This window comes from Acomys minous (genome assembly GCF_964271855.1).
Source record: "Acomys minous genome assembly, chromosome: 1".
NCBI lineage: Eukaryota > Metazoa > Chordata > Mammalia > Rodentia > Muridae > Acomys > Acomys minous.
The window spans coordinates 39,575,920-39,601,830 of record NC_140483.1 but is presented as its reverse complement, the minus strand read 5'-3'; the positions used below and the strand labels follow the sequence as shown (position 1 = coordinate 39,601,830).

General features: G+C 48.8%; 1 protein-coding gene across 1 annotated transcript in view; it reads left to right on the top strand.

Moving 5' to 3' along the window:
• Positions 1–25,911, top strand: part of NMNAT2 (nicotinamide nucleotide adenylyltransferase 2) — a 159,365-nt gene that overhangs the window by 75,960 nt on the left and 57,494 nt on the right. The gene's annotated exons all lie outside the window — the stretch shown is intronic.

Genomic DNA, 25,911 nt, shown 5'->3' with positions numbered 1-25,911 from the left:
GACTTGATTGCTAGGGAGCATTATGAATATGTAAAGGTGTTTCTATAAATATCCACCTGTGTTTTCTCTAGAATATTTCCATCTCCTTAAAGAGACACTCTCAACTTTCTGACTGAGGAGCAGAAACCAGTCAGCTTGAGCCTAGGGGCCTCCTCACTGTTAGGGAGGGGCTTTCATTTAATCCTTATCATAGTCCTAAGATTACTTTCTCTCACTTGGTTTCTTTGGGTCTAGGACCTCTTGGACAATAATATTGCCATCCCCTGCCAGAGTCAAGGAGGAGCAACAAACCCAGGGTGCACCGAGAGGACTGGGGGTCTAGTAGCCCCATTTTATCCATTGCCCTGTATTCAGCTCTCTACTTCAAATTCCAAGCCTTCTGGGGTTTGCTGGTGCAAATTAGCATGCTTATTATCAGCTTCCCTGATAATAAACTTTTTAACTTTCAATATTCTGCCAAGCCAGTTATAACCCATGTACCCACTGTCCACTTTCAAGAACCGTGTAGGCATCTTTTGTCTAGAGTTATCGTCTCCCATGGAGTGTCTTTGGTGTCTTTCCTTGTTTAAATCAAATGCCTTTGCCATTTTTAGTGGCAGTTCAACGGAGCGGAAATGACAGACAAGTCACAGAAATCTAGAGTGAGGATTAAGGGGCCAGCGAGTGACAGGGTTACCAGGTACCGTGTTTAGTGCAGTCACCCTGGCTTGATTCCTAAGCTGCTCTGTTATAGAGCCCGTTACGGGATCACTACAGCTTAACCTCCCCCAAGTTCTTGGCACTGACTCAGAAAGCCACCAACTTCTCTCCCAGGGGATAAAGTTGGCGTGATGAGAAATTACATACATTTTGGGCTCGATATTGTACTCTTCCTCACTCATTCCCAGAAGGGAGTTTTGTTGAGTTCAGACTTGAGAAAAAATGTCTCCTTCTCCCCTCCTTGCTCCCCTGCTAATCATCCTGTGCCTGTGGAAGAGGCTAGATCGTATACGTGCATCATTTCCTCAGCAGAGTCTGATGAATATCTATCATGTGCGAGCTATTGGTGAGGCTGGGGGAGGGCTAAACAATAAATTAGTAATGGTCCTAATCTCTGAGAGACTATAGTTGAACTGACAAAACAAATATTTTAAAAGTAATGTAAGAGCCGGGGCTGTAGTACAGTGGGTGACTTACACAAGGCCCTGACCTTGATTCCCAGCACTCTAAACAAGAAGAAGAAGCTCCAATGGGTAATATGGGCAACACAAACTGGACTTGGTGTATCTGGGGGGAGGGGGTACAAGGGCGGGAGAGTAGATCCGGCAGGAATGACAAGTGACTATAATTGGAGCACATTGTATGAAATTCCCAAATAATCAATAAAAACATTATGTTGGAAGAAAAAGAAGATAATAATATCATATCAGTTACTTTTCTCATCAATGAGACAAAAAAACACTTGCAGAAGCAACTTAGGAGAGGATGGATTTAGTGCATCCTCTGGTTCCGAGGAGTTTTAGCCCACCTCGCTGAGGAGGGGTGATGTCAGGGACAGATCAGTTCGTGTTGGTAGGATGGCAAGGCAGCTTGTCCTATCCCGGCAGCTGACCAGAACACAGAAGAAGCTAAGACAAAACCAGGAGCAGGCATAACATCCCAGTAACACCTTTGCCAGCTAGACCCCATGTCCTAAGGTTCCCCACAAACAGCACCACCAGCTGGGATCAAGTTTTCAAATATATGAGCTTATTACGTGGCGGGGTGCTGGGGGTGGTGGTGAGCATTTCAGATTTGAATCATAACAAATATAGACCCAGGTGGTGGTGACACTATTCGTCATTCTTTTACATCTTACACTCAAAACAAAACGGCTGTCTTTTCACCTGCAAATGACCAGAGCTGTCCATTTTCCAGACAATGGGGATGGATTAGTGGGGAAATGCAATGTAGCTCAGACCACACAGTTTCCAGCCACGTTTCTAAGCTGGGCATTTGGGTGGAGGGGGCAGCCATAACCAGACATGGCACCTAAGGAAGAGGGTGAAGCATGTCATTTGGGGGTTGTTTTGTTTTGAAACAGGGTCTTGCTATGTAGCCCAGGCTGGCTTGGAACCGGCTCAGGCAGGACTCGGGCTCCACTAGCTTAGCCTCTAGCAGCATGCTTGCACATAGTCGCCAGCAGGTTGACTTGGAGCTCTTGTTTTGACTGTAGTTGTTCAGCGACTTTCCATAGAAGCCTCGTGAAATAGGAGTAGTTGAGCGGATTAAGAAGACATCTGTAAGTGCCTAGCATGTTGTACTTCACGGCCGTTATCAGCCAGCTTGTGAGGCATAGGGAGACCTGTCCGAATCAGACATTTGTGATAACCTACTCCCAAGCTGTGCCTTTGTCCTGTAATTGTGACCTCTTCTTGACCTCAGCTGACCAGAGCAGACAGGAAGTGAGGCCAGAACGTCCTCAATAGGGCATCTGCAGCTGCTCAAACCTCAGTGTCCATGGGTGACCCAGTCAGGATCTGAAGAATGGGGTGGCCTTGTACTCACTCCCCTGGGCTGCTCTGTGTCAGAGCAGACACAGATGGGCTTGAGTCGTGAAATGATTTAAGTGAATTTGGCTTTTCAACCTCAAAGGTTCCCCCCCCCCCCCCGTGTGTGTGTGTGTGTGTGTGTGTGTGTGTGTGTGTGTGAAAGTATGCATGCATGTGCACATATATATACATGTGGAGAGAAGATAACTTCAAGTGGCAGCATTTCTCAGGCACCATCCACATTATTATTGTTATTATTGTTGTTGTTGTTGTTGTTGTTGTTATTATTATTATTATTATTATTATTATTATTATTATTATTATTATTATTATTATAGTCTCATTCACCAAGTAGATAGCATGAGTAACTAGGCCCCCAGGGTTTTCTGAATCCATTTACCTCTGCCTCCCAGGTGTTGGGAGGACAAATCCATGTCACCACACCAGGCTTTTTACATGGTTCTGAGTATCAGCTGCCTCCTCTACCCTCTCAGCCAGCTTTCTTAGAGAGCGTAGTGGGTTCTCTGTAGCATGAGCAACTGCTAAGGGGGCCCTCAGGGTTGAGAGGCGCTGCCCATGGTGGGAATGCTGCGGTAGAGAGGCTGTCTTTCACCGAGGGTGGGGGTGGAATGCTGCAGTAGAGAGTGTCTTGCACCAGGGGTGGGGGGTGGGGGGAGGAGCTCAGAGATTTTTAAAAGGAGCCTTAGCCTCTACAGGGAGGGCTAGAGACCAGCATTGTTCCCTCCAGGAGACTCTGTAGGTCTCCTTTGAAGTTTGTTCAACCACAAGGCTCAGGTGACAGTTGGTAATTGGGAGGCAGAGCACAGCCTGCTTGACCTTGCAGCACACCTCTGGGGGCAGCCCAGGCCGTGCCATCCACAAACACAATCTCCATTCACACTCGCACACATGCTTTATCCCTGAGGGTGGCTGGGAGGGACAGAGGAGAAGCTGTCCTCCGGGGAGATGCTGATCCCGCTAGAGGAGATCCTTCCCCCGACATCCTCTTTCTTCTATGAGGAAAAGCCACTACGCATGCGTCAAAGCCTCCGTGTCTCTATGTATCAGTCATTTCCTGCTTCCAAGGTTCGTGCTTACTGAAAGCACTACACTGAACCGGAAGGTCCCTGGGATGGCCCAGAGGAAGCAGTTCATAGGCAGAAATGGCAGCACAAATGGTGGCACTGATGCCAGGAGGGAGAAGATTGAGCAGACTATAAAGACCATGAGAGGCGCTGTGCCGCAGGCTTAACCCAGAAACGGCTCAAGCCACGGGGGAAGTCAGGCCGCTCAGTGAGTGTGGATGTCTCCTGTTGCCACAGACATAAATCAATATAAATTTGTCACCCTGTAGTTTATGGGGTCAGAAGGAGTGTGTCAAGAGTTTGGTGGGCTGCTGCTCTAGGGAGAGAGAGGTTTGCTTCTTTGACTGTTCTGTCTTGCAGGCTGCAGGCATGCCCATCCCTTTGACATCAGGACACATGTTAGGATATGGCCATCCACAAATGTGTCTTTGGGCCATGTTTACTGCTATTGTGGGATGCATGGAGCCTGTAGGCTGCAGGTTAGGCGTCCTCTAGAGGCTCCTAGCCCTGCCTGACTCTGACCTCTGCCTTCTTACCACATCTTTTTCGACTTGCACGCCTGCCTCTCTCTATTATAGAAAGGTCCAGTCAGTCACATTGGATGCAAGTGAATAGTTCAGGGCAACACCCTCAATCACATCAGTGCGTACTCACAGACTATGGCAGTTTGGATCTTTCTGGACAGCTTGGGGAGGGATATTATTCTATTGGTACAGTGACTCTCTTGACCCATATTTGGCTAGATTTGTTTTTTGTTAGTTAGTTAGTTTGTTTGTTTTTTAATCTACACATCTTTCTGTGATCCTGTCTGAAGATGCCCACTGTTAGGTCCAAAAACAGCCCTTCAAAATGGGAGCACTACTGACAGTGTTGTAAATGACAGACTGGGCTCAGCCCAGGCTGGACGCTGACTGGTAAACAGAAAGATTGTTAGCCGATAAACAAAAGCCTAAAAACAGCATTCCTCAGATGCCCTTGTGTCTGTTTGTCAAGAAAAGACATCGCAGTGGTGGCACACCTTTAATCCCGAGAGAGGGAGAGGCAGGCGGATCTCTGCCAGCCTGCTCTACAGACTGAGTTCTGGGACAGCCAAGGCTACACGGGGAAAACCCTATCTCAACCGCCCCCACAAAAAGCCCTCAAAACCAAAACAAACAAACAACAAAGAAAAGCCGTTGCATCCCCCTACAGCCATCTACCATGGCAATGGGCATCACTTTCCCTATTAACAGCCACTAACCTGAAAGAGATCAAGGTCCTTTCCCCACCTCTACCCGAAGAGACTGCCTTGGCACTTTGAGTTTTCCAAATGAACCTTTCTTTCCACCCACAGAGTGAGCTAGGGAGCTAGTTGGATGGTTTTACCGTGCCCTGGCTTGCACCTAGTAAACACCTCTCTCCGCGCTCTGAGTATCCACTGGAGAGTTCTGAGGGCACTGTTTCCTCCTGGGTCTTCTTTATTTGTGTAGCCAACTGGGGTTTTCTTCCTTTCTTTTCTTCTTTCTCTTTCTTCCTTTCTTTTTTTGTTTTTGTTTTTTGTTTGTGTGTTTGTTTTTTTGTTTTTGAGACAGGGTTTCTCTGTGTAGCCCTGGCTGTCCTGGGCTGGCCTCAAACCCAGAGAGATACCCCTGCCTCTGTCTCCCCAGTTGCTGGGATTAAAGGCATGCACCACTACCGCCCGGCCTGACTGAGGTTTTCAACTGGAGCCAGATCCATCCTGGATCTGTGTCAGAGTATGTGCCATCACCAGGGACGTTGATGCGCAGCCTGGACTTCAACCATGGCCTCTGCGTCCTGTTCCCTGAAGGTCCTTATAATGCAGCAAAGTAAACTAGGAAAGGTGGGGGAACCAGCAGAAGGGAGAGACAGCCAGGCCTGGGTGAGGCTGGACCGCTCTCTGGTAAGTGTCCATCCGAGAAGTTGTGGGGTTTTTTTCTGGTCTAGAGTAGTTTGAAAGCAATTTCGGGGGGACGCTCAGGGCCTTGGCTAGAGCGGTGCTTATTTTTCTTGTTATGACAGAACACTGGCAGAAAGAAATTACCAGAGGAAAGATTGTTTTGGTGCTGCCTCCAGTGGGGAAGGGGAAGGCATGGCGGCACAAACAGCTCTCAGCTAGCTTTTTAAACTTAGCGCTCTCCGTGATTAATATTCCATCCGGCTTCTTGTAATTCAATTTTGTGGTGCATCCTGGGCTATCATTCCTCCCCCCCCCCAAGACAGTTAGATAAGATAAGGCTGTCAATTAAAAAGAAAAAAGTTCGGTCCTCCCCGTGAGATCAGAGACTGTGGAAAGAAGCAGGTTCCACTCTGGGAGTGTGAACCTTGTGCACATATTCTAGAGCTAGGGCCAGGAAGATGGCCCAGCGGACGGAAGTGCTTGCTGCAGGAGCCTGGTGAGTTGGGTTTGGGTCGCCAGAGCCCATGTAAAAACCTAGATGCGTGTGTCAGGCCTCAAACCCAGGACAAACGGCTAGCTAAACTGCTTACTAACATCAAAGCTGACACTGGCTGCCAGGTTCTCCCAGAATCCCTCAGTTCTTACCTGTTACAGGGTCCTCCTGAACTTCTCCCGGCCAGGACTGGGCTGGGCTGCCTGCCCTTCCCCCATTTGCTCTTCCCTATATACTCCGCCCATTTGGCTACATTGGTGGGCTCTCCTGCCCCTCGGGCGCTGCTCCAAGTTGGTCTCTCTTCCCCTACGCTCATGGCCCCCCAGCTCAGTCTGTCGGCAAGGTCCAGCCTAGACTCTTCCAGGTGCCCATTTTCCTTAGGCTCTCCAGCCTATCTATAATAACCCCCCTCCATACTTTATGAGCAGTCTCGTCCTCCTTTTTTATTTCTTTCTTCGTTCAGCATGTAGAACAGATCTATAGTCCTGGTTATCCCTATAGGGGTATAAGAGACTCTCAGGAAATTCCCAGGCCTGCTAGACGGGAGTACAGAAAGCTGTGCACTGGCGGAAACAATAGAGACCCTGCCCCTCATGAGGTGGAAGCCGAGAGCTGACTTCCGGAAAGGTTGTGCTGTGACCTCCACACAGGTGCCATGGTACATACGTGTCCACACTCACACACATCATGTATACCACCCCCAAAACACTGAAGTCAGACTGAATTAAAATAACTTTTTAAAAAAAAAATTAGAAAAGGACCACTGCTCTTTTGTGGTAGAATAAATAGTTTTCAAACAGAACTGAGAAGCACGCACAAGACTTTGGCAGAGCCCGGAACTAAGGATTTGCATTTGAGCTGTAGTCAAGACTGGAACATAGTGGTGTACTGCTAGCCAGAGGGTCACTTGTGGGAAGTGGGGAGTTACCAGCAGGAAGGCTGTGTCATTCTCTCTGGAAGGCCCAAGCCCAAGGCCTGAACCTGGCCTGAGGGAACTTTTCACAGTTCCCTAACAGACAGCTGAGAAGGAAGATAGCTCACAAAGAAAACCTGGGGGCTTTTCACAGGGAAGAAAAAGGCGGTTACACTCCAGGCTCCCTGCCTCTCTAGGCTGCCTCATGAGGCCAAACCTGTCTCTGCCTCCCTCTCCATCCCCGGAGCTCCAGGTAGGTAGCTCCTTGCCTTTGATTTGGCTTCTTCTTGGGGCACTCTGCCAGCTCCTCCCCCCTCCAGCAGGCCTGTTCCTCCGCAAGCGCCCAGCTGTATGCTGAAACTAGGCTTTAGCTGTCCTCCCCAGCCGCGTCCCCTGACTCTCATGCATGGTTTACGATGGCAGCTCTGACTGATGGCTGTCCTCTCCAGTTTCAGTGCTTTGTACTTCTCTGCACCCCAGCCCACCCTCACAGCCCCCCCACAATCTTGCGCACCTCTGCGCTTTCCCTGCAAGGGCTGTGAAGGCAAAGGGATCCCAGCTGAGATGGAGCCTGGACCTTGAGTAAACCCAGGGGAGTGGGAGGAGAGAAAGACACAACGTGAAGACTGGGGACATTAGGCTTCTTTACGCTGGGGTTGGGAGTTCTGAGCCCCGAAGGAGGGGGAACCTTTCTGAAGCTCTGTCTGAGAGCCTGTGAAAAGGGAGGAATTGCTGACTGACACAAACTTCACTTTCCAAACCCCATTTGAATTAACCCTTAAAGACGCACGTTGGGAAGAGAAAATGCGTGCTTGCTCCCAGGTTAGTAAGAAATGCCTCATTTACTTGAGAGTTTCCTTCATGTTGCCTGTGTGACACAACTCCAGAGGCTGGGACACCCCGATGCCTCTTCCTGTAGGAGCACCCAGCATCTCCTACCAGGCCCTGCTGTGGGAGGTGGGGCTAACTGTCCAGTGGTGTGTGGCCATAACTGCCAACTGCTCTCTTCTCAAGGGTCCACTAGATGAAGCCAAGCTGAGGAGGAATGTGAAAGGGGCCAGGGAGGGGACACAGTAGGGAAGCATGCTGGTGTGGCCCGAGTCACAAGCCACTACCTATCCCTCCCTCCTTTGCCTCTTGTCTGCCTTTTGTAACATGGCCTACAGCCTGGCATTAAGGGGCTCTTCTCATCCATGTACTAGGATGGCAAAACATGGCTCACCAGATCTGATCTTCAGAGAGCCTTTGTTTTTTCTTCTCCCTCCATCCCTCCCTCTCTCTTCCCTCCCTCCCTCCTTCCCTTTCTTCTTTTCTTTCTTTCTTCCTCCCTCCCTTCCTTCCTTCCTCCCCCCTTCCTCCTCCCTTCCCCTCCCTCCCTCCCTTCTTTCTTCTTTTCTATGGACGTTAATACTCTGCATGCACATAAGCACTGGTCCCATAACTCCAGCTTTTGTTTTACTTAGTTTCCGTTTGAAAGTCCCATCCTCTGTCTCAGCCCCGAGTGGCTAGTATTACAGGTACGTGCCACCAAGCCTGGCTCTGCTGGCTTTGTTGGCTCTGTTTACTGTGTGGGGGGACAGGATTCAGAATGCTTCCCTGGTGTTCATTAAGGCAATGCTTATACTGCTCCTGTGTGACAGGCACTGTTTTACAGGCAGGCGACAGAGGCACGGAAGGGTTAAGAATCTGGCCTACATCCACGCAGCTGGGGAATGGTGGACCTGAAGTTGAACCTAATGTGGCTCCAGACCCAGGTTCTCAATCACAGCCATGCTGGATCTCACCAGGGCTCCCGTTCGTCCCTTAATTTCCTTGCCAGGCAACCAGTCACCCCCTCATTGGGTTGGAGAAGGGCAGAGGGTGAGGTTCAGAAGGTCTTAGAGCAAAGGCTTCAAAATCAACATCTGAGTGAAACCAGTTGGCAAAGAGAATGGCATCGCCCCGCCTGACTGACTCAGGCTAGCCGCACACGGGCACAGGGTGCCTAGGGCTCATTATAATATGAAAACAGCCCTGGGTGGAGAGTTAATATCCTCATGAGGCGTGTGATGCGGGGAGTTGTATGTAGAACTACATGTAACGGACGAGGCAAACACAAGGAAGCAGATGGCTCCAAAAGCCTCTGCAATGTGCATCTCTGTGCTGTGATGAGCTGTCGGCATACATTGTCCTTGCTCCGGCCTTGGCGATTACTATCTCTTAACAAACTGCTCCAACTGTGTGTCCGTCCACTCAACTCCTTGTTCTCAGCAGTCCTTTAGGGGTACCTTCCGAACCCTGATATCTGGTGGTAAGGAAGAGACCCGGCAACACAACTGGAGCACGGATTGGGGGTGAATAAGCATGGTCTCTGTTCTGCAGTGAGCCTCCACCCAGAGACCCCGTGCTCTTATGCTTTTGGAGGTCCAGTTCCACATCTTTTGGAGGAGGGTCTAGACAAATGAGTTTACCTCTCTGCAGCAATTTGTGCCCAGGACCCTCCATAGCTTTCTCAGCCTAGGTGCCACTGTGGCTGCCCGGAGAGCCTGTTGGAAGGAACAGAGCTCAGTTGGCTTTGGTTGTGTCCCTCCATGAGGGAGTGTCTTAGTTAGGGGGTTATTGCTGTGAACAGACACCATAACCATGGCAACTCTTTTTTTTTTTCCTTTTTTTTTTTTTATTTTCAAGACAGAGTTTCTCTGTGTAGCTTTGGTTGCTCTGGACTCACTTTGTAGACCAAGCTGGCCTCGAACTTACAGAGATACACCTGCCTCTGCCACCCAGAGTGCTGGGATTACAGGCGTGCGCCATCACACCCAGCTGAGCTGAGAGTTCTACATCTTGATCCACAGGCAACAGAAGGAGACTGCTAAGGGCTGGCCCTGCCAGGCCAAAGGCCACCCAAGTAAGTCACCTCCTATGCATATGAAAACAGATTCCAGCTCCCTCTGAATAACCCCGGGAGACACACACACAACAAAACTAGCAGGTTAAAACGCACCATTTTACTTAATTAAGAGTGAAGGATAGCCGGGCATGGTAAGACACAGCTGGACCCCCAGCACTCAGGAGGCAGAGGCAAGGGTATCTCCCGTAACTGCTACCAGTCTGAGGCATGGAGAGGACCCCATGTCAAAGCAAACAAGCATCTCAGAGGCTGGGAGGACGCTTAAGGCTGAGCCGATTTCCTTAATGCTGTGACTAAGCTTTTCATGTCGATTAGTTCTAAAGTTGGATTAAGTCTCATAAACAGCTTTCTGTGTTTTGTTTTTGTGGAAGAGGGTCTCTCTACATAGCTCTGGCTCGTCAATCCTCCTGCTTCTGCCTACTGAGTGATGGGGTTATGGCTGTATGCCACAAACATGGCTATCAGTGTTTAATACCCCCCCCCCCACACACACAGAGTTAAAGTTAGCACCTGCTTCTTAGGATTAATGAATGATATCAGCATTGTTGCTGTTTTTAATTGTGGGATGTTAGAGATAAAAAATCATTTTAGCAAGAAGTATTTTGCTTTAAAATAAATTATGGAGCCCACAGGCAGAAAGGAGCTTCAGGAAAGCCTTAACCCAAAACCTAGAAAGCAGTGGGGAACTCCTGGAGTGTTTGACCTCTCATCCTTGCCTCTTGCTTTGTGTCTAAGTCATTGCTTTTTCTGCTGAGTTGTTTCCTCTGCCTTCAGAACTACCTGGAGCTGCCTGCAAGTTTTCTTTCTACTCTGCCTTCTCATCTGGATCTCCACAGCAGGATTTCTCTGTTGTTGTTTGTTGTTGTTATTGTTGTTGTTGACAGGGTTTCTCTGTGTAGCTCTGGCTGTCTTGGAACTCACTCTGTAGACAAGGCTGGCCTTGCAACTGGCCTGCAACTCACAGAGATCCACCCACTTCTGCCTCTGCCTCCCAGAGTGCTGGGATTAAAGGCATGTGCCACCACTGGCCCGCTCCTAGGCAGGATTTCTGTCTACTCTTCTGGTCCCTTCAGCTAAGGTTGGGGTAGGCAAAAGGGTCATATTTTTACAAACTGGGTGCCAGTTTCCTGCCACCGTGGGACCCCCAGGCCAATACAGAAAAACACGGTAGATCAAACAGACATTTCCCAAGATCCCCACAGGAGGCAAAGATTTTCAGCCACGTAGCACCAGGGCTGCTTGGAGAAGTCTATGGGCAGGGCACAGGGAAGCAAGCATCCTGGACTGGAGCCAGGAGAGTCACTAGCTCCTAATGCCGCTGTGCCTGTCAACGATGCCCTTGCTGACTCAGCCTGAGGCTGGCTAGGGATTTGTTCTGCTCTCCACAGCCTTCAAAGGGTCCAGAGAACAAAGGCCTATTGTCCAAGGGCACTGCCCAAGGAGGCAGAGATGGTGTGTTCCACCAGAGGGCTCTCCTCCGAAAGACTCTTTAACCTTTTTGATAACATCAAGGATTCTCTGTTGAGAACAAATCTTTGAGCATTCGGAGTCTGCTGACCTCAGCTTTAGACTATGTCCAAAGAAAGTATAGCCTGTTAGGACCTCTGAAGGTGAGAAAGAGTAGAGCAGGGGTTAGGGAGTAAGGCCTTGCCCTGTGACATCTGGCCCTGGACCTCTAGATGACCTGACTACACTGGGTGCTCTTATGGCTGGAGCCCAGGCTAAGTTCTGTGTGGTCTGCAATTCTGACACCAGAGGATGTTCTCCAAATCTGCCCTCCTCTCTTCCCTCTGGCTGGGGCGTTGGCTAGAGCAACCTCCCCGATGGCCTGGGGGCTGCAGAGATGGCTGATGTGATAAGCTCCTATAAGGGGTTTGGCAGGAAAACTGCTTGCTGACTTAGAGAGGATGTCAGTGGGGATGTGTGGCACTGACAGCCAGCACCTCTAAAATGGGGGAGCCAGGGAGCATGACACGCAAAGTAGCTGCCCAAGGCACAAGGAAAAAGAAGAGCATCCAAAGACTATTTTTATTTCCAAATCTCCAGGCACTGCTCCCAAGAGAGCTGCCTGAGCCACTCAGAAATGTCCTGGTGACAATGAAAGTCACCCAGTGTTGGGGTGCAGCGAACTCTGTGCTGTTAAATGAGCATCTCTACTCTTCTTCAGCTTCCCATTCCTGTCACTTGTCCACGGCAAAGGAATGTTCTGAAAAAACAAAAACAAAAACAAAAACAAAACAAACCACTGGTCCCCGCATGGCCCAAAGTTGTTGGAAGTTTTAGAAGCGTCGTTGTTGGACCACGGACAGCAGCAAGCACTGGCGTAAAGAAACTGTTGCTGTGATGAGGAGGGATGCGTGCCAGACTGGCCCATGGGCTTCTTGGCTCAGTAGTGCTAAGTCAACACATTCCATAATGTGCTGTGTGAGCTGAAAGAAATCGCCTTTGCAGTTTCTGCCTCTGCTTTTCCATTTACAAGAAGAACTCTGTCCGTGTTGGGAAATGATTGTGGGGCTTGCCATGCCTGCTCCCGTTCCTGGTTGGTGTGGATGGAGGCTGGTCCCTCTGGTTGGTGTGTTTGGAAGCTGCTCCCTCTGGTTGGTGTGGATGGAGGCTGCTCCCAACCCTGGTTGGTGTGGAGGCTGGTCCCTCTGGTTGGTGTGGATAGAGGCTGGTCCCTCGGATTCCATTTCAGCCCTCTTCCAGTGCTCTTCTCGACACCTCTTATCTGCTTGCTCTACAGCTCTGGCTGCTTGTGATGCATTTCTGAAGGTCTTTCGCTTCTCTCCAACCAATGGGCTCTCATCTTGGCCATGATGGTTTTGCTTCTAAACCTATTCTCCTCACAGCCTGGGTACTTTTCTTAAGACATAAGTAGCTGGGCAGTGGTGGTGCACACCTTTAATCCCAACACTTGGGAGGCAGACTCAGGCAGATCTCTGAGTTCGAGTCCAGCCTGGTCTATAGAGTGAGTAAGTTCCAGGTCAGCTAGAGCGACATAGTGAGACCCTGTCCGGAACAACAAAACAAAACAAAGACATAAGTAAGATTGTGTAGGCTGGAGAGATGGCTTAGAGGTTAAGAACACTGTCTGTTCTCCCAAAGGTCCTGAGTTCAATTCCCAGCAACTACATGGTGGCTCACAGCCATCTATAATAAGATCTGGTGCTTTCTTCTGGTGTTCAGGCATACACGCAGGCAGAACACTGTATATGAAATAAATAAATCTTTTTTTAAAAAAAAGATTGTGCTACTTGTTTTCTATTCATTCATGTAATAGTTCACACAAGGACACACACCCTACCTCCCAGAAAACATACAACATGAATGGTGCCTGCTGACCACTCCAATGACATTCACTGGACTCTTTCTGCTCTAGAACTCACTGCGCTTCTGCCCCAGAGTCCTGGTTTGTTCTTCTGTCTGCACTTCAGAAGCAGAACCTACAAGCCTCCAGCTCCTGGATCCTCCCCTTCATTCATGCCTTCAAGCCAAGTGAATTCTTCTACTGTGTCTTCCCTGACAGATACTAGCACAGCGCCCTCCCATGTGCTGGATGACCACACCCTGCTCACTGCTTTCACACTAGTATTATTTGCACTCATGCACACTCATGTGTGTGTGTGTGTTTAAAAAGAATGTATGGTGCACTCCTTTAATTTCTAGAACTAAGGAGGCAGTGGCAGGCCGATCTCTGTGAGTTCAAGGCCAGCCTGGCCTACAAAGAGAGTTCCAGGGCAGCCAGGGCTATTACACAGAGAAACTCTGTCTTAAAAAAAAAAACCTAAAAAACAAAAAACAAAGAAACAAACATCAGCCACAGTGGTGACACATGACTTTAATCTCAGCACTTGAGAGTCAGAGGCAGGCAGATCTCTGTGAGTTTGTGGCCAGCCTGGCCTACAAAGTAAGTCCAGGATAGTCAAGGCTACATAGAGAAATTCTGTCTCAAAAAACCAAAATAAAACAAACAAACAAACAAACAAACACTAGCACTGGTAAACAAATAGAGCATGGTTATAGACTTCATGGAGCGGGGGCTGGGTCTGTTTGGTTCACCTCTGAAACGTCAGCACCCTCGCTGGGTATCCAGGATAGAGCAGGGCCTTCTGGGTCAAAATTAGGGATCTAGAAATAAAGTAAGAGAAACAGTATAAATGTATTTCCCCATCACAAGTGTCACGTCATAGTCCGCTGTGGGAACATTTAATTTCATTTTCTTATGCTACAACTCCACTTAACTCATGGTGGTCAGCCCCGCTTGACCAGGCTGTTGGGGTGGTCACTTCTGCTACCCTCTGAGCAATTTCAGAATGCCCTGTCTCCTCTTCTCCTTTTCTCCCTCCACGCCCAGTTCTGAATGCCTTCCTGATGCTGGAGAAGAGGCACTCCCTCCTGTCAATCTTCTGCACACATCTGCCGTGCCTTGGCACTTGTTCCCCTGCCCTTTGCAACTTGACTGACTTCTCTAGGGGAATCTAAGATATGATGCTCCAGGCTCTGTCTCTGCTCTTGCCACCACACCCCTCGGGCTAGGTCCTCAGTTGGGAGTCTGACACTGGTCCTCTTGCTCATTTCATGGAGATGCTTTGGCAGCCACTCAAACTCTCAGTCTTAGCGAACTTGTCTCATCCTCTGGCCTTTTCCCTAAACTCCCCTAACTCAGCCTCCTTTGGCACTCTCTTGTACCTCTTCCCTTTATAATTTACAGTTTGGTCTCTCTTAAGATAAAAGAAATGCTTCCTTTTTGTAAGTGAAAGAGGTTTTCCATCTAGTGTCTTTAGACATATTCTCTATGTCTTAGCAAGCAAGGATGCCTTCCCTCCAACAAGGCCGGGCTGGCTGGGGGGTCGGGGTGGGGAGATGGTACCCATGGCCCCTTTTCATACCATATCAGATCAACAAGCTCATCTGTACCAACAATGCATCTGCAGAGTTCTAGAGGGTAACAGGCCATGCTCTTTCCATTCTCACACTCTAAACATTTGGAATTTTTGATTCTATGCCTCAGGAATGAGGGGCGGGGCAGCACTGAGCGGAACTCGCATTTCTAACCCATCCCCTGGTCATCAGTTCTACCCCCTCGTTGTCCAGACAAGATGGCAGGGCCTGTGAACTACCTTAGTAATGATGGAGATTCAGTGGACCGTAGGGGCTGCAGTTGGGTGGGAGGTCAGGCTAAGGGAGAGGCCAAGGATAACCCCCTGGTTTCTGGCCTCTGGCAGCTGAGCACTGCATAGTATAATTGCTGTGGACTGTGGCCATGTGGTACAGACTAAAAGATGAATATCAAGACCTGCTTTTGCCAGCCTTAAGTGTGAGATGCTTATGAGAGACCTCCTAGGGAGGGGTGCCAGGCAGATAATTAGATTTCCAAGATTGGTTCTCAGAGGAGAGATTTACAAGGTGATATCAGTTTGGAAGATGTCAGCAGGCAGATGGTGCTAAGTGATGGAAATTGACCAAGTGTAGTCGTAAGGGTTCGGGTGGGGCTTAAGCTTTGCTGTGTTGTCCAAAACTATCCCACCCATGAACTGGATGAAGAAAAGAGCTCTGGCTCCAGGTGGCTGCTCCAGGGGTACATAAGACACAGCAGGTAGACTATAGATCCCCTGACAGCTGCTGTGACAATATCTATAGACTTGATTAGCCTGGGATATGTGACAGTTCCAAAGTGGGGGGGGGCACATAGCCATCAGGGCAGGCTCAAGGGGCAGGCATAGAAGAATCTGCCTGGCTGAGTGAGGTGGCTGAGGATGTATTCCCAGGAGAGGATGAGGTCGTGAGACCCGCATGGTGTCAATCATTCTTCAAGGAAAGTAGAGCCCCAAGCCCACTGTTTCCTAGTGCAAGGAGAGCCTAGAACCACACATCTCTCCCTGGAGGATCTCAGAACCAGGCGGTAGTATCCCACACACGCGCATCCCTTATAAGTGCAGAAAGCCACACACCTAGGAAAGTTGGTTCAATCTTCCATTATAATTTAAAGGAATTCCCTCAAGGGCATCGAAGCCATTCAAATGTATAGTCCAAGTAGAATTAATTACATTCTGATTCCCTTTCTGTCCACACACCTTATGCACTAGAGCTGCTCTGGTGTCACCACCCTCAAACCCATCCCTACCTAAATAACCCCATTCCAGCTCCTCCTGCCTCCTCTCTCTCTTCCTGCCCTCACCCCCCACCCCCGCCTCTCTCTCTCTTCTTCCCATCTCTTTGCTCCCTTTATTATGGGATATGGCTTTGACTTTTATATACAGATATTCCCTGGTTTACTTCCAGGTTCTATCCTGATAAGCCCGTTTTAACTAGAAAACACAATAACTTTAAAATGCATTTAATATCCCTAACCTACTAGCATGGTAGCTTAGCAACACAATACATTATAGACTTCGCTGCCTTTGTCATCATGGGATGGACTGGAAGATGCATGTAGCTTACAGGACACACTGCTCGCCAGAGAACAGATTATGGTTCAGTTTGATTTGTACTGAGTGCTTATGGCTTTTGCATCATTCTAAAGTCAAGAAATGACAGGCAGAACCACAGTAATTCAGGGACAGTCTGTATATAATAAAGGAAGTTAGAAGGAGCGATGTCATCCTATGGATGGAAGAGAAAGGTTAATGGAATTAAGTAAGATGAAGTGATGGGTATTTTAGCATCAGCGCCCACCGTTAGGTCAAATTGTGCTTTTGTGATCTCATTTGAACTCCTTCAACATCTTACAGTATGTTCTTTTTTAATCTTTGTGTGTATGTGCATGTGTGTTCATGTGTGTGAGTGCAGGTGCACACATCGAGGTCAGAGGACAACTGTGGGTATTGGTCCCTGTCCTTTACATTCTTTCAGACAGGGTCTCTTGTTGTTTGCTGCTGTGTAAGCTGGGCTAACTGGACCACAGACTTCTGGGAATTCTCCTGTCTCTGTCTCCCCTAGGAGGGCTGGGATAGGTGTGTTAGCATGCCCGCTTTACAAGTCCTCATACTTGTCCAGGAAGCACTTTACCCACTGGGACATTCCCAGTCTTACGGTATGTTGTTATTGACTCCAGTTTCGAATGGGAGTAACCCAAGTGATGAGGCTAAAGCCGCTGTGCTTTAAAGATGAGGGAAGACCAGGCCTGCTTCCTACCCTGAAGGCAGGAGAGATATAGGACGTGCCCTCATCGTCTCTTCTCTCACCTACCTTCCCTCCCACACTAGGACAGAGGCAGCCTCACCCTTTGGTCAGGAAACTAGGGGACAAAGAACCTGGCTGTTCTGGCTCCCAGTCTCCTTCTCTGTAAAACAAAGAGGCCAGAACAGATGGCATCAGATCAGATTCTGTGAATGTTGGCATAACCCACGGGAAACACAGCTGCCTCCTGACCTAGTGCTGACGTGGCCACGTGCTTGGAGAGACGCTGCCAGACATCCCCAAAGTCAGTTAGAAAGGGAGTCAGTGTCCGCTGAACTTTCTGAGGGAACATGTGAAAGTCATCAGAACTGAAAGGGAGCCACTTTTGTCAAGCCCTAACTAAAACGGAAAGAGAAGAGGAAGAAGGAACGGGAAGGGGGAGGAAGAAGAGGGGGAAAGTGGGAAGGAGGAGACAAGAGGAGAAAAGGAAGGGAAAAAAAGCTAGGTCTGGTGGCTCATGTCTGTAATCTCAGCTGAGGCAGGATTGCCATGTGGGGCAAGCCAGAGCTGTATGTGAAAGAAGGAGAGACAGAGAGACAGAGAGACAGAGAGAGAAAGGGAGGGGAAGGGAAGGGAAGGGAGGGAAGAGGTGTTATGAAAAGGGTCATCACAAATATATATGTGGTATCAAGAAATACAGAAGATTGCCAAAGCCACAACCTTCCGAAAGGACACATCTACAAGGACATCTGCCCAGGACCCCTCTGTTCAACCCCAGGCTGACGGCATCCTTGTTATTCATATTCACCCTTGTAGTGAAGGATTAATGTTTCAAAATATCTTCCGTAAGCTTCCTCATTTTCCCCCTTGAACAACTTCCCCTGCCTGGTCCTCAAGGACCACGCCTTCCCACTGCAGGGCCCACTGTTTCCAGATCAACCTCGGTATCCTTTGGAGCATGTCTCCTGTTGCTGTTCAGACTGACAAACACCAAAGGGATGCTCTGTTCAAACCATGACAACGCTTAATCCCACCCCTTCTCCTTCTCAAGTACTGTCACCTCTTTCCAATTCCTAAGAGCTCTAGTCTCAGAAAGTCCCCATCCTTCTTCCATATCACTCTTGGGGTCTGTTTCTTCTGCCTCCTCTAGTAGCTCAGTTGCTCTCCAAGGACATCAATCTAACTGGTCTGGGGTGTCTGTCTGTCTGTCTGTCTCTCCTCTCTCTCTCTCTCTCTCCTTTCCTTTCCTCACTTTGGCAGAAGAAAGCTATCCCAGGACGCCCATGGGGGACAGGGAAGGCCGAGGCTGCTAATGGAGGTGGAAAATGGGGGAAGCCAGAATGAAGGAAGGGGGAGCAAAGGAACTTCCCAGAAGCAGAGCTAGGGGGCAGAAAGATGGAGACCCTCCCTCATGGGACCTTCGTAAAGGCCATTCCATCCTCAGACCCCTGGAAATTCCTAGTATTCTTGTCTGATGGAGCAGGAATGTTCTGTCAGTTCCCCTGTGGAAGACTGCCTCGCAGAATCGTGGGAGCAAAAGAAAAAAAAAGATAAATGAAAGAAAAGAGAGAGGGAGGGAGAGAGGAGGGGAGAGAGGAGGAGGAAGAGAAAAAGGGAGGAGGGAGATCTAGCCCTGTTGCCATAGGCCTGCTGTGAAGGACAGGCTTGCCTGAGATAGTCTTTCTGTCGCACCCTGCTCCTGGTTCTCCTTCCTCTGGAAGATCATGGTGATCCTTGGACTTGGTAGACACATATATGTGCAATGCCAGCTCAACATGACAGCCACGTGTGCCGGCAGGCATTGTACTGGAATGAGCCATAGTTGTATAAATCCTAGCATTCCCCTGCACCTGGTTTCCCACACACTGGTGCATAGTAGATGCTCAATGTTGATGCAATATAAATAAGCAAAGGTGATTTTTTTTTTTTAAAACATGCAGGCCTCCAGAAGTCCAAAGCCAGGGCTACTTTCTAGTGGATACAGACCCAACTCTAACCTTGACATAATTAAACATAATTCCACAGTGACAGTCCCAGGAAGGGCAGGAGGGGCACACACACCCATGTCCCCACAAAGTGATTGCATGGCAGCAAGGGCAGTACACAGGCAGAATGTAGACCTGGTGTCACTCCTACACACTTAGACTCAAGCCCTAAGGGCTGGAGAGATCCCTCAGTGGTTACAAATGCTTACTGTTTTTGCAGGGGACCCAGGTTCAGTTCCCAGCACTGACATCAGAGGGCTCACAACTACCTTTAACTCCATTTCCAGGGGATCTGAACCCTCTTCTGGCCTCTATGGGTGTCCTAGTCAGGGTTTCTATTGCTGCAACAACACACCATGACCAAAAGCAAGTTGTGGAGGAAAGGATTTATTCTGCTTACACTTTCATATCACTTTTCATCATTGAAGGAAGTCAGGACAGGGATTCAAACAGGGCAGGATCCAGGAGGCAGGAGCTGATGCAGAGGCCATGGAGGGGCGCTGCTCAGTGGCTTGCTCACCATGGCTTGCTCAGCCAGCTAGTGCTCTTATAGAGCCCAGGACAAGCAGCCCAGGGAAGGCACAACCCACAGTGCGCTGGGCTCTTCCCCATTGATCACTAATTAAGAAAATGCCCTATAGCTGGATCTGCACACACATACACACACACACACACACACACACACACACACACACACACACAGTGAGAGAGAGAGAGGCACGATCTTTTGTTTGCTTGTTTTTGTTGTTTGAGCCACCATGTAACTCTGGCTGGCCTGGAACTCGCCTACATCTGCCTGCCTCTGCTCTGAGTGCGAGCACTAAAGGCATGCACCGCCAGGACTGACTAGACATAATTTTTCAGAAGAGTAAGAATATTAGGAAGATGGAAGAGGAGAGGAGGAAAAAGCAAGCCCTAAGCCTGTCCTGGGAATTGTGCTTGCTGCCCCCAACCCCCACACAGCTGATGCAGGCATGGCGTCAAGCTGATGATTGCTTGAGTAATAGTAACAAGAGGTGAGTGTGTGTGTGTGTGTAGGGGGGGAACCTTTGCTCATTTGCGCTTCTTTCCCTTCCTGTCTTCACTGTGCACGGGTGTGTGTCTGGGCCTCAGGCACCCTCTGCTGGGCATCCAGCAGGGGAAGGAAAGGACGGAGAGATCCTAGTAGTCTGGCTTTCTTTGATGTGCGGTCTCCTCAAGCCACAGCAGATGGAGCCCGTGGCCTCTTGCTCTCTCTGGGTTAGGAAGACCTTTGGGCTTTTTCCCAGAAGAGGGGGTTGTGGACTGATTCCACTGCCTTGGCCTCCCTGACCCTCTCTTTGGCTTCTAGAGACTCCGTGCCCTCAAAAATTCCTCCCAGTGCTCTCTTCAGGGGATTTCCTTTCTCAGGGAGAACAGAATGACCTCTCTTTCGGTTTTGTTTTGTTTTTTTCCCAAAACTGCCTGGGAACAAGTCTCCCAGAGCTGAGCTGACTCTCAGCACAGAACCCAGATGGAGGCTTTCTTCCCTGTGGGTCTCATCTTTGTAGCCCCTTCTCCACCCCCAGCCACAGGGACCAGGGCTTATCAAACAACGTAGACGTCTTCCTCTCGGGTATAACTGAGGTCTGCCACTAAAAAAGAGTGTCAGGCTGGATGCCCAGACTGCCCCTGGGAGCCCAGAGTGGTTCCAGCTCAGATCTGTCACAGAGTCCCTGGCCTGATGGGAGAGGAGGGCAAAGATGGTCTTGGGTCAGGAATAGCATGAGGGACCCATTTCCCACCCTGCCAGCGAAACTCAGAGTTTCCAGAACACAAGTACATAGCTAGGCCTCAGAATAACCAGTTATTGTAAGGCGCAGGGAACAATGACTGGCACGTTCACTTCTTATTTTTATTATGCCACTTGTAATTAATTCTGGCACATACACATGTACATGTGCAGGTGCACATATATGCAAGGGCCTGTAGAAGCCAGAGGCTGAGGTCTGGTGTCTCTTTCAGTTGAATACATGCACGCACGCACGCACGCGTACACGCACACACGAGACTAGGCTGAGCCTGGAGCAAGCTGCAGTGATCCTCCTGTCTCTTTTTCTAGCCACTGGGTTATCTTAATCTCTGGGTCTTCTCTTATCTTTTAATAAAGTAAGAGAAAAACCGAGACAATGTTCTTTGGTTTCCTCACTTCCTAAGAGTCACACGAAGCTGGCCACAATGGTATATGTCTATAATCTCAGCACTTGGGAAGCAAGAAGATGAGGGATTAAGCTGCATAGAAAGTTTGAGGCTAGCCTGGGCTACACAAGACTTTTTTTTCAATGTGTTTATCAGGAAAGACTTACCATAGACACATGTCTTCTTGTGATTGGTTTTGGGCTACTAAGTAGTAAGAATTAAGGGTCGGGGCACAGAGGTGGGCATTATCAAGATACCAAATCTGAGTTCCAAGAGTGGAGGCCGGAGACCAGCAGCCCAATTCGGCACTGCTGGAGAACGATCCCCTCCCCCTGCCCCCCCCCCCCCCCCCAGCGCTGAGTGTGGAAGGAGAATCAGCTGATGGCGACTTCCAGCAGGTCTTGCTCTATATGCAACAGGCTCTGTGAGAAACTACTTGGGCTCAATCAGTATTTGCTGAGTGTCAACAATATCTGAGGTGCTCTGCTAAGGGCTTGGGGGGGGGTGGGCGCTGGGGTAGGTGGGTAAAGCAGTGAACTGCAGCTCCTGTCCTCCAGAAAACTAGCAGTACCATATACACCTGGACAGGCTTTCACACACCCACACCTGGCCAGCTCTGAGGCCCAGAATGCCTGATGCTACAGTGGCCACAGGAAGTAACATGGGCTCAGCCCATGATCTCCATAGACAAGAAAGAGACCATGGGGGGGCGTGAGAGAGTGCGCACACATACACACACACACACACACACACACACACACACACACACACACACAATCCCTATATGGGGGATGTGGAGTGAAAGGCCTGGAGGCGAGGAAGGGGACAGCCCTAACCTTCCCTCATCACACAGAGCAGCCACTGGTCTCAGGAAGGAGTCCCAGCCACAGACGCCCCGCTACTGACACAGACACTTGGCTTGCCACCTACTCTCTCTCTTCACCGTTCACACGACTCCTGTGACCTGTGCCAAAATGAATACCAGATTCCAGGAAAGAAAGTCCCTGGGAACCAGAACCTTTGGGGTTAGAGGGGATTTCTGGGATGTCACCACCGCTCTAGGGGAATAATACAAGGCGCACATGCTGTGTGCACATCAGAAATAGCCCAAGAAGAGGAAGCAAGCTGGCCCATCCCCTGGGTGGCAAATTATTTCAATAGCTATTTGGAAACTAGACCCCGAAGCTTCTTCTGAATTTGGTGGTCTGCTCAGTTCCTAGGCTACTGTGATATTTCCAAAAGTATTTTGGTTGTGACACTTTCAGTTGGATTGAATTAAGTCCTCGAGTGTTCTCTGTGGACGACACCCTGGGAAGGATTTAGAACTAATTGCTGAACATACTGCTGGGCACTCATGACACCTGCCTGAGTGTTTGGAGTGTGGAGACGTTTTTTGTCAGCGGCGGATTTTGTGTTTGTTGTTCCTCTTGTTGGAACAACTGGGAGCTGTCCAAAAGCACAGCGTTCCGTCTTCCACGCTTGATTTGGGAGTGTGGCACAAATGGCCACCAAAGTGTCCCGGGCAGCCCAGTGACTTTGCTTTTGTTGTTTTTTAATTGTCAGCAGTGCAATTTTGCAGAGATAAACTGCAAAACTGTAAAAAGAGTAAAAAGAGGTAAAATGATCTACTCAAGGGAAAAAATGTATGTATAATCATCTTGAAATACTAAGGTGGAGTGTCAACTTAAGATTTTTTGTGGTTTTTTTTGTTTTTGTTTTTGTGTTTTTTTGTTTGTAGCCTTGACTTCTCCTGGATTCGCCATGTAGACCAGGCTGGCCTCAAACTCATAAAGATCCACCCGCTTCTGCCACTGGGATTAAAGGCGTGCCCCACCATGCCCGGCTTGTTGCTTGAAGGCAGGGTTTCACACTGTTGTCGCCTATGTTGGCTTTGAACTCACGTCAATATTTTTGCCTCAGACTCTTAAGTATTGGGATTATAGGAGTGTGCCCCACACCTGGTTTTCTTTTCTTTTCTTTCTTTTTTCTTTTTTGGGTTTTTTGAGACAGGGTTTCTCTGTGTAGCCTTGGCTGTCCTGGACTTGCTATCTTACACCAGGTTTTCCAACTCCATGATTTTTAAAAATCTCTTTCTGAACTCAGAGATTGCCATGCCCTAGGGAAGCACTGGTTGACACTGCCAGCCTTTAAAAATAAATGTGCAGGCGGGGAGCAGGCTTAGCGGGGAAGGCGCTTGTTGCCGAGCCTGATGACCTAAGTTCAAGTCCTAGCACCCACATGGTGGAAGGAGAGACCCAAGCCCACAAAGTTGCCCTCTGACCTCCATGCATGTAATGCCCCAGTGCAGCCCCCCCCCACCTACCCAAAATAAGTAAAATAAAGTGTAAATTAAACATTTATAAAAAAACGAAAAAAAAAAACTGTCTCAAGAGCAAGGCCTTCCTCTGTTGACTCAACTGGCCTTGAACTTGCCTCCGGCTCCCAAGTGCCTTCGATTTTAGGAATGCACTGTCACATTCAGCCAAAATTTGGAATTGTTTGTTTACCATTCCATCATCTGTTCATTTATTTTGAGACGGAGCCTCAGTATAGAGCTCTGGCTGCTCTAGTATTCACTTTGTAGATCAGGCTAGCCTGGAACTCACAGAGATCTACCTGCTTCTGCTGCTCAAGTGATGGATGGAATTACAGGCATGGGCCACCATGCCAAGGCTTTGTTTTTTGTTTTTGTTTTAAATTATCTCATTCTTCTCTTAAAGTCTGGATGAGGTGATATTAGGAATTTTATTTATTTATTTATTTATTTATTTATTTATTTATTTGAAACAAGGTTTCTCTGTGTAGCTCGGGCTGTCCTGGAACTCGCTCTGTAGACCAGGCTAGCCTCAAATTCAAGAGATCCACCTGCCTCTGTGTCCTGAGTGCTGGAATTAAAGATGTGTGCCACCATGCCTGGCCAGGATTTAAATTCTTTTTTTTTTTCTTTTCAGGATTTAAATTCTTAAAAACAGTGCATACATCCTATGAGTGACTGCAGTTATAAGAGAAAAGTTTACCTTTATTCTGGGAGTTCGGGTTTTTAAGATGCCTATACTTTTGCACACACGTGTGCTCAGCACAGGAATACATACATTGTGACTACTAACCAACGCTTAGTAAATAAGGAAGGGCTGACCCAGGTCCACCCTGTCCTGAGTGTACCCCACATCCCACCCCCTTGCCCTTCTGTTTAACCTTGTCAAGCCTAGCTGAGCATTGTTTAGGCCTGGACTCTGGTCAAGGCCTGAAGATACAGCGTGAAGTGTGCTGTTTTCCTTATGGGAGCACAGGGCCAGACCTCTTCTGGTGGTTCATAGAAAGATGTGGAAGGACAAGATCCACCCTTCAAGGTCAGGGCAGAAGGCATACGGAGTGTATTTTGAAGTGCAGATTACCATGGTGGAGAAGCGTAGTTCAATCAGAAGAAAGTACTGGATAAAAGCACGTGTCACTGGGAAACAGGGTCAGAGGTGAGAGGAGCGAGCTGAAGTGCTCAAAAGTGCAGAGCCTTCCAAACATGATACACTCAGGGCTTCGCCTTAGCCTACAGGCAAGTAATTGTGGAAGGTTTGCAAGTATGTAAGAAGAGGAGTGGCTTTGGAACAGAGCAGAAGGCTCCACATGGACTACTGTTAGCTGGGCCTGCCTCACAAATGTGTGCCATGAAGCTATTACACATCAAAAGCCCTGTACACCCACAGTTGCACACCTAGCATGTCCTTGGACAAAAAACAAACAAACAGCAAACCGCAGCTGTAGCTGGGGCTCTTGATATCGGGGCTTCTGTTTCAGGTCCTTGGTGCCAGCCTTCCCCTCAGGGGCCCCTACAGTAATAATTAGTGATTAATTATTATATGCCATTAATGTCAGATTCAAAGAGGTCTATCTGTCAAAAAAGAAATGTTTAAAAGAGAAAATATCTGAACATCTGGGAAGAATGCCAGGAGTATTGACAAGTTGCTATTAAGCGTATGTTCCTTACTAACCACGCCCTACTTACCCGTGCCTGGGAAGAGGGTCTAGCTGGTTAACCGGAAGATGGAAAGCGAGGTCTCCCTTCTCTTCAGCTGATGGCAGCTCTGAGAAGTGTGTGGTGTCAGGCATGCTGGACTGTCTTTGTCTTCATACTTTGAAGCGTGGGTCTTTCAATAGTGTTAAAAGACAACACTCACCGGGCGTAGTGGCGCACGCCTTTAATTCCAGCACTTGGGAGGCAGAGGCAGGTGGATCGATGTAAGTTCGAGGCCAGCCTGGTCTACAAAGCGAGTCCAGGACAGCCAAGGACAGAGAAACCCTGTCTCGGGAGTGGCGGGGGAGGGGGGGTGGGGGGGGGGAGGAAAGACAACACGCTTCTCCATTCCATATGCTCATAGCTTCCCAGAAGACCAAGATGCCGGCGAGTTAGGGGAACAGGAAGCAGTGGAGGCTGGCAGCGGGAAAGAAGAGTTAGGGAGATTGTATTCAGTGGCGAATCTGACATTGAAAACATTGGGAAGAACACGGGTTGGAGAAATGTTAGAAATGAATAAGCCTGAATGAAAGCAGTGAGATAACAAGGAAGGCACGTGTGGTTGCACACCCCTCTAATCCTAGCACCCAGGAGGTGGACACCAGGGTACCAGGAGTTCAAGACCATCCTCAGGTTTGGCTAGTAAGACCCTGCCCCCCCCACACACACACACATACACACACAAAACAGAGGATTTAATTAGTGAAACTGTGTTGCTGCTGAGCACTGGGTCACTGGGTCATAGGTGACTTAACTCCTTTGGTCCTCACAGTGACCACTACTGTCGTTATCTCAATGAGATTCCCAGAATCATATGGCAGGAAGGCAGTAGAGTCAATATTTGGACCCAGTTTTA